At 33.9% G+C, this 9,131-nt stretch overlaps 1 pseudogene across 1 annotated transcript; it reads right to left on the bottom strand.

Annotated features, from left to right (window-relative positions):
* Positions 1-3,561: 3,561 nt before the first annotated feature.
* Positions 3,562-4,977, bottom strand: LOC147927331 (uncharacterized; annotated as a pseudogene). The gene has a single exon (XR_015581906.1). The product of XR_015581906.1 is annotated as an uncharacterized LOC147927331 (transcript).
* Positions 4,978-9,131: the final 4,154 nt, after the last annotated feature.

The following is a 9,131-nucleotide window of genomic DNA, read 5'->3' as shown; positions in this document are numbered from 1 at the left end:
TTAGCTCATTTCGTAACAGCACTGAGTCTTTCTTTATTAAGTTATCCGTCGAAGAAGCATTGTTTGTTTGTTTTTTCTTTCCGGATAACAAAATGTAATAAGTTTTTGGTCCATAGTCTTTTTTTGGACCGGCATGCTTATAATAAACGATTAATTCTGTCTAATTAACATCAAAACTCGAATTCGTAATCTTGAAAGCGCAGTAGTACTACTAGTCCGTTTAGAAGGCTCATCAGTTCACCGTTAGAACTGCATATGTTGGATTGAGATAGATTGTTCTTTAAAATGCTTTTGTGTCTATTACCAACGGTTGGTATCTACTATCTAAACCAAAGAAAATAATATAAAACTGAAGTATGAAACTGTTTGGATCTTTTCATTATAAAAGGAAGTGGTCAATGTTTCATTAAAATAGTTTTGAATAATATATTGACAAAGATTTTATTTGGTTACTACCATTATGGCATTATCTAATAGTAATAAATCGAAAGAATGATCCACCAACTCAAAATAGATTTTCAAAATTTGAAAGATCACCAAATTAAATCAAAAGACGAATTATGACTCTTTTACAACTAAATACGACTGGTAACCCAAACCTTAAGTAGAGACAAAGCCTTACACTTTTCAAAAATATATAGTCAATACACAATTTATTTAGAGTATAAAACCTGGAATTCAAACATCAAACTATATAATACAAATAAGTGGATAAGTATGTCCAATTAAGACTACGAATACACGTTCACGTGATCTGAACAGATAGGTGAACTAGCATTAAATCGTAGATAAAAATATTTTGTTCATATGAAATATACAGTTTCATTTACATTAGGTATGTCAAGTAAACTTTTGTTCCAAGGCATGCAATTAGATATAGAGGATAAGATTGTTGATAAACCATATTATATATAAAACGAGACGTATATGTGTTTCTAGAAGAATATCTAGAATGAGGGGGAAAAAAAGAAGAATATCTAGAAATGGATTTGCGTCTGAAATACTATAATGCTTTTATCATCATCACCTTTTTGTTTTTAATTTCTTCTTCATTCTCTATTTTGATTAATGCTTAATTATGTGATCGAGAATATTTTTATAACTCGGCGAAAATGATCAAGAAAAATAAAATAAAATATTATTCATTTATAAAAATAAAATAAAAACAAGATAATTCGAGCTTTATAGGGAAGGGACAAAAATGATAAAGAAAAATAGAAAATGTTCACAAAGTGCCAGCTACATATGGACATAAAAGCAGCATCGTTCCACGAAAATAAAACCTTATTCAGATTTTTTTTTCAAATTATCTTTTAACGAGAAATAAACGATCATAGAGATATATTGTCACGAAATATAAGCACCCAAAAAAAAAAGGAATAAAAAGAAAACCAATGAACGAAGGAATGACTCATTCTCAACCACAAAATAGGAAGCATGACTCATTCATTCTTGTATGTTACTCCAAAAGTTTTGCCTTAAGAATAAGATAAAATGTATCATTCTAGTAATTTATTTTTATTTTTTTACTCGATATAAAAAAACGTTACTGTATTTGATTTTGTGAAGAACATTCTGATGAAGAGAAATTTTCACGTGATTCAAAACATTTATTATATTCATTGAACCAAAACCTTTATAGCTGTTGACAAAAAGAACATTTTATATCTTATCCTTTGATTATAAATTTCTCATGTTCTTTTGATAATCATTTCAAACATTTAGCGTCATCCTCTCAAAAATTATAGCACTCATAATGTTTTTTCCCAACAATAAAAATTCCCAAAAGAAAACATTTGTCACCATCTATAATACCATATATAATTCAACTACGGATAATGTGAATTTACTAGTATTTTGTCTATTTTTCATTGTTATAGGGGTTAGCAGCAGTTTGCATCAATAACTTTTGTATGATGGTCCTACAATATCTCTTAGGAAAAAATCAATGTGAAAACAACTATAGCTGATATTTATATATTTAGTGGGCCGGATTTAATTGGGTTCATACACGTTATTTTTCGAATACCAAAATAAAAACAACTACAAATTAGCTTTTTCTGTGTGTTTTTTTTGTTTGGGTTGGCTTGACCAAAGATGTCGGTTTTCTAGGGTTTTCTCCTACTAAATTATGATTAATATACTAAATTCAATGTGTGACTATTGTTGCATCATTCCATGTCGGCTGAAATTGAAAGTGGCATCTTAAATTTGCCGTATTATCTCTAGACAATCCCATGTGAAATGTTTTTTACATTGTTTGTTTAGAAAATTTTATTCAAAAGTTTTATCAACCTTCAAGCTTTTGCGATTGAGTAATCATATTTTTCTTAAGAGACTCACGGTTTGTTGCCAAAAAGAAAAGGACTCACGGTTTGATATTTTTCTAAGTAACTAACGGTTTGATAATTTTCTAAGTAACTTTGGAAAAGTATATATATATATATATATAGATGATGTACACAAGAATATATAGTCGACAACGCGTTTACTCTCTCATATCATTAAGTAGATTTATTTAGACAATCTTATAACATGACTTTTGAGATTGATTTACAGCAATTCGACACTGAGACAACCTTTTAATTGTCGCCAACCAATGTCTAGTTACACACAGCTTTGAATCAAACATAAGCAAATTCAGTTTAATTCGCGTACAAAACCACTGACAAATAAAAACATTTTTAAAAATTTAAATTTCCTAAATATCTTTGGCTATTGCGAAGTCACGTGATAGTTGTAAGTTGTTTGCAACACGATGAGTCATGAGTCGACATGGGTTCATATAATCTGGTTACTGAAGTTGTAGTGACATTTTTTTTTGTTTTCTTGTTATATTGAATACATCTTCCATATAGGTGGGGAGATGTCTGGTTTACGCATTTATAACTTATGTCCGCTGAGTAAACTGAATATTTAGACGTATATAGTAGCATATTACATATAAGTTCTTTGGTTCACCTTATCTGCTACCAATCCCACATATAGCAAAGAATAAAAGAACTCGAATGAGAAGAAAACTCGTGGAAGATATTATGTCCTTAAACTCTTCCTTTCATTCAACCTCTTCTTGTACCATAAAAATTCTATATAGATTAACATTTTCTTTATAATAAAATGTTAAATTAATTAATCACCAAAAAAGAGAGGTTTATATATGTACAATAAGTAGAATTAAGTTTGAATTTTGAAAGAAAAAACAAAAACAAAAATATCAGACTCATCTACTTTGAAACTACTTTTGTAGGAGGTCTTGGAGATTAGTAAAAAAATACCACAGGGCAAAGTCTTATCAAAACATCACTTAATCTATAAGTTTACCTTTTTTAATAAGAAAACAGTTTTCGTGATTGTTTGTTTTTCTTGAAAAAGAGATTAGGACCGTAATTATGTACATCCCTAGACTTTGCCCTTGTTTTTTTTTTTTTTTAAAATTATTATTTTGGTTTGATCATTTTATTCAGCAGAGAAATCTTTATGAAAGGACTGTTTATTATATTGCATTCCAAACAGTAAAAACAATAGTTCTACGCTATCTTTCTCATTTTGATCGAAATGGATACAAAGAGAACTCTATATATTGTCTAAATATATATAACAAACCTTATATATATAAACGAACCTTTCATTATTCAAAACAATTTACCAAACCATATTGAACTTTACAACATTCTTAAGACAAACAAACAATTCACGTATATTTATATATCATGGATGCCCTTCTCTTGAGAGCAGTGGAGGATAAATTCGTATATTCCACATCCGTCAGCGATTCAACGTCTTTGCCTTGGAAGCTCTTACATTGGAAATAGGCAACGGTGTAAGTCACAAGCATAAACATCCTCACCGCAATGACCAAACACACAAAGACCAAACACATAAGGACAAAACCGGTGGTTATGGTAAGCGAGACCGATCTTCTCAAATTGATAATCAGGCTCAAGATTTGAGCTAATCCTAATGCCAATAAACCAAAGAAGATATTCACGAAAAACAGTTTTGTCTTCATCCCTTTCACAATCTTTGCAGCTTTCCCCAAAGCTTGGATCCCATAACTTTCCTCTAGTACCGATATGACCATAGATAAGTTCCAAACGATAGCTAAGTAGGACTGAAAGAGAGCAAATATAATCAATAAAACACCAGTCTTGACTGCCAAGGAACCGATATTAGAGATTCTCATAGAGGAGGATAAAAGGATAGGACAAAGGACTAGAAAAAAGAGTAACCAATAGCCAAGACTGAAGAGAGCGATGTAGAAATACGTAACAAGAGGTCCCTTCCAAGATTTAAGGCTCAGAACAGTAAAATCTTTGATCTTGATGTTTTCATCTTTAAGAGTAAGAGCCGATGCGTGGACCATGACTATAACAGAAAAGATGTTGATGATGGAGGAGACGGCCATGAGGATGTATGAAGAACCCACATATTGGCGAACGTCTGCAAAGATTTTCATAAGACAGGCTGCATATTCCGGGGTGCTTGGATCTAACGTTGGCAACAAACTTGATTCGGCGACCACGTTCATGACCTCTGGTTCGATGACAAAGACGTTAAACAAGAATGCTAAACAATTGAGTAAGAGGGGTAATACCAAAACTGAGAACATCAACTTTTTGTTCTTGAGAATGAGTTTGCGGGATTCATTTAGAATACCCGCAACCTCCTTTAAAACATTCAAGAACACAAATCGACCCATGGGTTAAAAAAAGACAAATGAAAGAAGCTCTTGGCTGTTGTTTTTTTGGTAATGGTAGTGAGGGTTTATAATATAAAACCCATATGCCTAGTGCTTATATACTACTAACCATAAGATTGATTGCTACTTTTTACTACGGAGGAAAGTGTCTTTGGCTTGTATCTAGGGATAGCCTCTGTAATGGAGATTCTTGTCATGCATTTGTCTGAGTCGAAGTCGACGGAAGTCACGGAACCCCCTATATAATTCATCGATGAAAAATCTAAATGATGACTTCCTGACCGCGACATAACCAACGATGTTAAATAGAGAAAACAAGAGGTATATAACATGTTCAACATTGCAAGTTGCCTTCATCATCAAATGTACGTGATCAAACATTCACTTTCATCTATTCGTGTTGAAACGGTCAAAGTCAAAGAGTCCGTGTAAAGAAATGAAAAATCTACATATACATACATACCATCAAATTAAAACTATCACTTAATTTTGAATTATTCTTTATCATATTCAACATTCTATGTATTTTAATGAGGGAATTTTGTTGAATCTACTACATTCCATATATAACTTTTCTAAAATGTCATATTTTAAAAACCTTTTCAAAACTACCACAAATTAACTTTTGTCAGATAATAGAAAAACAAAATTATCCCTGCAGAGAAAACAAAACTCTTTGATTTTTGATGTGATGTAGGACCCAAAATAACATTAATTATGGAGATATTTTAAATTTAAATTAAAAAAATAAAAAAAAATAAAAAAAATCGACAATGGAGATATTTATCTGAAAAGTTATTTTGTTGTTTTTTCTGTGGAGCAAAGAACAAATAATTATTGTCTACGAGATTTGGTGGAATAGCATAAGATGGTGGACAAAATTTAGTTTTGTGAGTGTCTCGTAGACAAGTTGAGGAGTACAAACTTGTCCATTAGCTTAAATTACTTGTCTAGAACATAAATAAATAAAGGACTAGTTGTCTCTCCTTTGTGCGAGTTTAAAACTGGTCCACCGAGTTAATAAAAATGTTGTTTACTAGAATTTTTGTGAATAATCTAGTGCATGACAAAATTAATAGAGGACAAGTGGACATTATGGACAAGTGTAAAACTTGTCAATCGAGTAAATAAAGTATTGTCTTTGTAAAATAACTTGTCCATGATAAGATTAATAGTGGACAACCTAGTGCGTTTAATTGGTCCATCGGTCTTGCAAGGAGAAGAGGAAGACTATGCCAACGACAAATGGTCAGATCCGGTAGTGAAAGTAAGACCAGCGACATAACTAAAGGCAAGGGCCAAGAAATATATATGAGGAGGCGATCTGGCGGTTCCGGTTGGTCCGGCGAAAGAGCTCTGACGAAAGAGCTCCGGCGATGGAGGTGGTAAGAAGAGCTCCGAAAAGAGATGAAGACGGAGATGCGGAGGAGGATGACGGAGCTCCGAACGGAGAAGAACCACACTGAGAAGCCCAGGAAGTTAGGAATTTGAATGGAGAAGAAGCTCTCTTCTTCGCCGGCGTTTGAAAAAAAAACAAAAATAAGAGTTGACGTGCACTGACGTTCTGAGAAACTGAAAAGACCCGATAAAAGAGTGTGGTTTATTAATAAAAAACAAATAAACATTTTTCTATTGTTCTGCAATGTAAAACAAATTGAGGATACAATGGTCATTTTGATATCCATGTGTGGTACATTGAAAAAGGAGTTTTCTAATGTGGTACATTGAGAAAGCTTGAGTTTCGAATGTGGTATAACTCTTAGAAAACTCTTTTAATTATATATAATTATAACTCATGGTCATTTACTTATACCTTTTCCATTACTTATTTTTATGTATACTACATTTTCTATAAGTGTATTAAATAGTGTAATACATTCAATATTCTGTATAGAATTTTATTATATTCAGTCAAGATATAGGTGATTTTAAGCGGTTTAGACAATTATAACACAAAACATTAGAAACAATTATACATAAAATATCTCCTAGAAAAAGACAAAAACTTTAAAAAAAAATAGGCAAAATTTTTTTAATTTATATCAAACTATATATGAACGTTTATAACATATGTATACGAAGATAAAACATAGTTGAAAACTGAGAAATTATACTTAAAAAACATATATATATATATATATATGCGATTTTAGGCTGTCAAAGCGGTGGTATAAGCGTTGTCAGAGCGGCTAGCGCCTAATCTGGAGGATACTCTTCAAACATCTATGCTTCCTAACGCATGGATCGGATTCGTTGGATTATGCAATGCATGACTGACCCTTCCATTAATCTATTGTGGAATGGAGAAAAGTTGGAATTGTTTAAGCATACGAGAGGAATTTTACAAGGTGAATCTTGGTCGCTTTATCTGTTTGTATTGTGCTTGGAGAGACTATGTCACCAAATCAAAATATCTATACCGCCCAAAGAGTGGAAGTCTATTAGTCTATCTCGGGGTGGGCCAAAGTTGTCTCATATCTACTTTTCATATGATTTTATTCCCTTTGCCGAAGCATCTGTAGCACAAGTACGAGTGATAAGGAAAGTGTTGGAGAGGTTTTGCATAGTCTCAAGAGAGAAAATTAGTTTGGATAAGTCTCAGATTTTTTCTCGGATAATTTCCATCAAGATGTGGCAAAACAAATAAAAGATGAGAGCATAATTAAAGCTACACACTTGACTTGGGGAAATATTTGGGAATGCCAAAATTTCTAGAAGCGAATAAACAAATACGTGTTTGAAGAAGTCATAGCAAAGGTTGCTTCGCGGTTGTCGGGATTAAAGGGCTGCTTCCTGAGTATTGCATGTGGGCCGGTTAACCTTAACTAAAGCGGTTTTTCATCAGTTTTGGTTCATTCAATGAGCACTATCTCTCTACCAGTGAGTAAAATGGACGGACTTGATAAAGTGTCGAGATCATTCTTGTGGGGAAGTCCTATAGAAAAGAAGAAACAACACCTTATTTCTTGGAATCGAGTTTGTTCACCTAAGCTAGAAGGTAGTTTGGGGATCCAATCAGCAAAGCCAATGAATAAAGCCTTGTTGGGAAAGGTAGGATGGATACTTTTACATGAACGGGAGAGTCTTTGGGCCAATATCTTAACAAATAAATATAAAGTGGGGGAGGTCCAGGATAACTCCTGGATGATATTAATAACTAGCTGGTCCTCGACTTCGAGAAGCGTTGGATTGGGGATGAGGGAGTGGTGTTACCCGGATTGAGTTGGGTTTTCGAGGATGGGAAGAAAATCTGCTTCTGGAGGGATAATTGGCTAGCCATAGGGGACCTGCCGGACGTCAAGCTGGAGATGTCAGCTAGGGATTTTGATGCAGCGCATACGTTCATCTTGATGGGCTTCGTGGTGGGTTTTCTTGTCCATCAAGCTACGGTTATTTGAGTCGGTGTTTGCGTAAATTCTTATTGCATTGTCGGTTTATTTAGATGTCGGTCTACTTGGTTTAGGGGTTTTCTTTTATTTACTTACATCTCTATAAATAGAAGTTGTAGCAGCATTGTAAATCATTGAGCATTGTATTAATAAAAACCAGAAAAAGAGGTAGTCTTAACTACCCAAAGAGCTTTGTCTTGAAGCCCTGCAAGGAGGACTTGCAAAAACCTTGTCGATATCGATTCTTTGAACCGATCTCGACCTTACCCAACTCCATCTTCACGTTTCCCCTTCACTTCTCCACCATCTTCTTCTTGCTCTGTTCCATCATTATAAAACAGAGCATTGTCTCATCACTCTTCTTTAGCTTTATTTCATCACTTATCAAACAAAGCTTGTTCTCTTCTGCTTATAGCTTCCGCCCCGCACCAGTTGGTATCAGATTCATCACGTTCCTGGTGGTTTGATTTCATTATGATGGATTTTAATTTGGATATTCCTGAGTTCCATGGTGGATTTTCTAGTGATTTATTACTAGATTGGCTCATGGATGTTGAAGAGATTTTTGAGTTTCAAAGTGTTTCAGATGATCGATTTGTTTTGCTGGTGGTTAAACAAATTCGAGGACAAGCCGCATCATGGTGGCAACATGTGAAGAAAACACGCAAACAAGCCGGAAAAGCCCTATTAAATCTTGGGATAAACTTAAGCAGAAGCTATGTGCATACTTCTTACCTCGTCATTATGATAGTTTGGTGTATAGTCGTTTGCAAAAGTTAAAACGACAAAGGCGTTTCTCGGTGGATCACAGAGAAAATTTGCACATTCAAGAGAACAAGCTTATAGCTTGTTCTCTTCCGCTTATAGCTTCCGCCCCGCATCAGTTGGTATCAGATTCATGCTTTCATGGTAATTTGACGTCCTATTCCATGGCACCACCCAAGCCAGAAACCGGCGATGGCAACAAACCGCCAAAGAATGAAGTGGGAGACTTACGTGAGCTTCTGCTTACAAATCAGACAAGCATCCTTTCCATGCAAGCT

This window comes from Camelina sativa, chromosome 15, assembly GCF_030686135.1.
Source record: "Camelina sativa cultivar CO46 ecotype springtype chromosome 15, ASM3068613v1".
Classification (NCBI taxonomy): Eukaryota; Viridiplantae; Streptophyta; class Magnoliopsida; order Brassicales; family Brassicaceae; genus Camelina; species Camelina sativa.
Note: the sequence above shows the minus strand (reverse complement) of the source record. Positions and strands in the feature narration are given on the sequence as shown.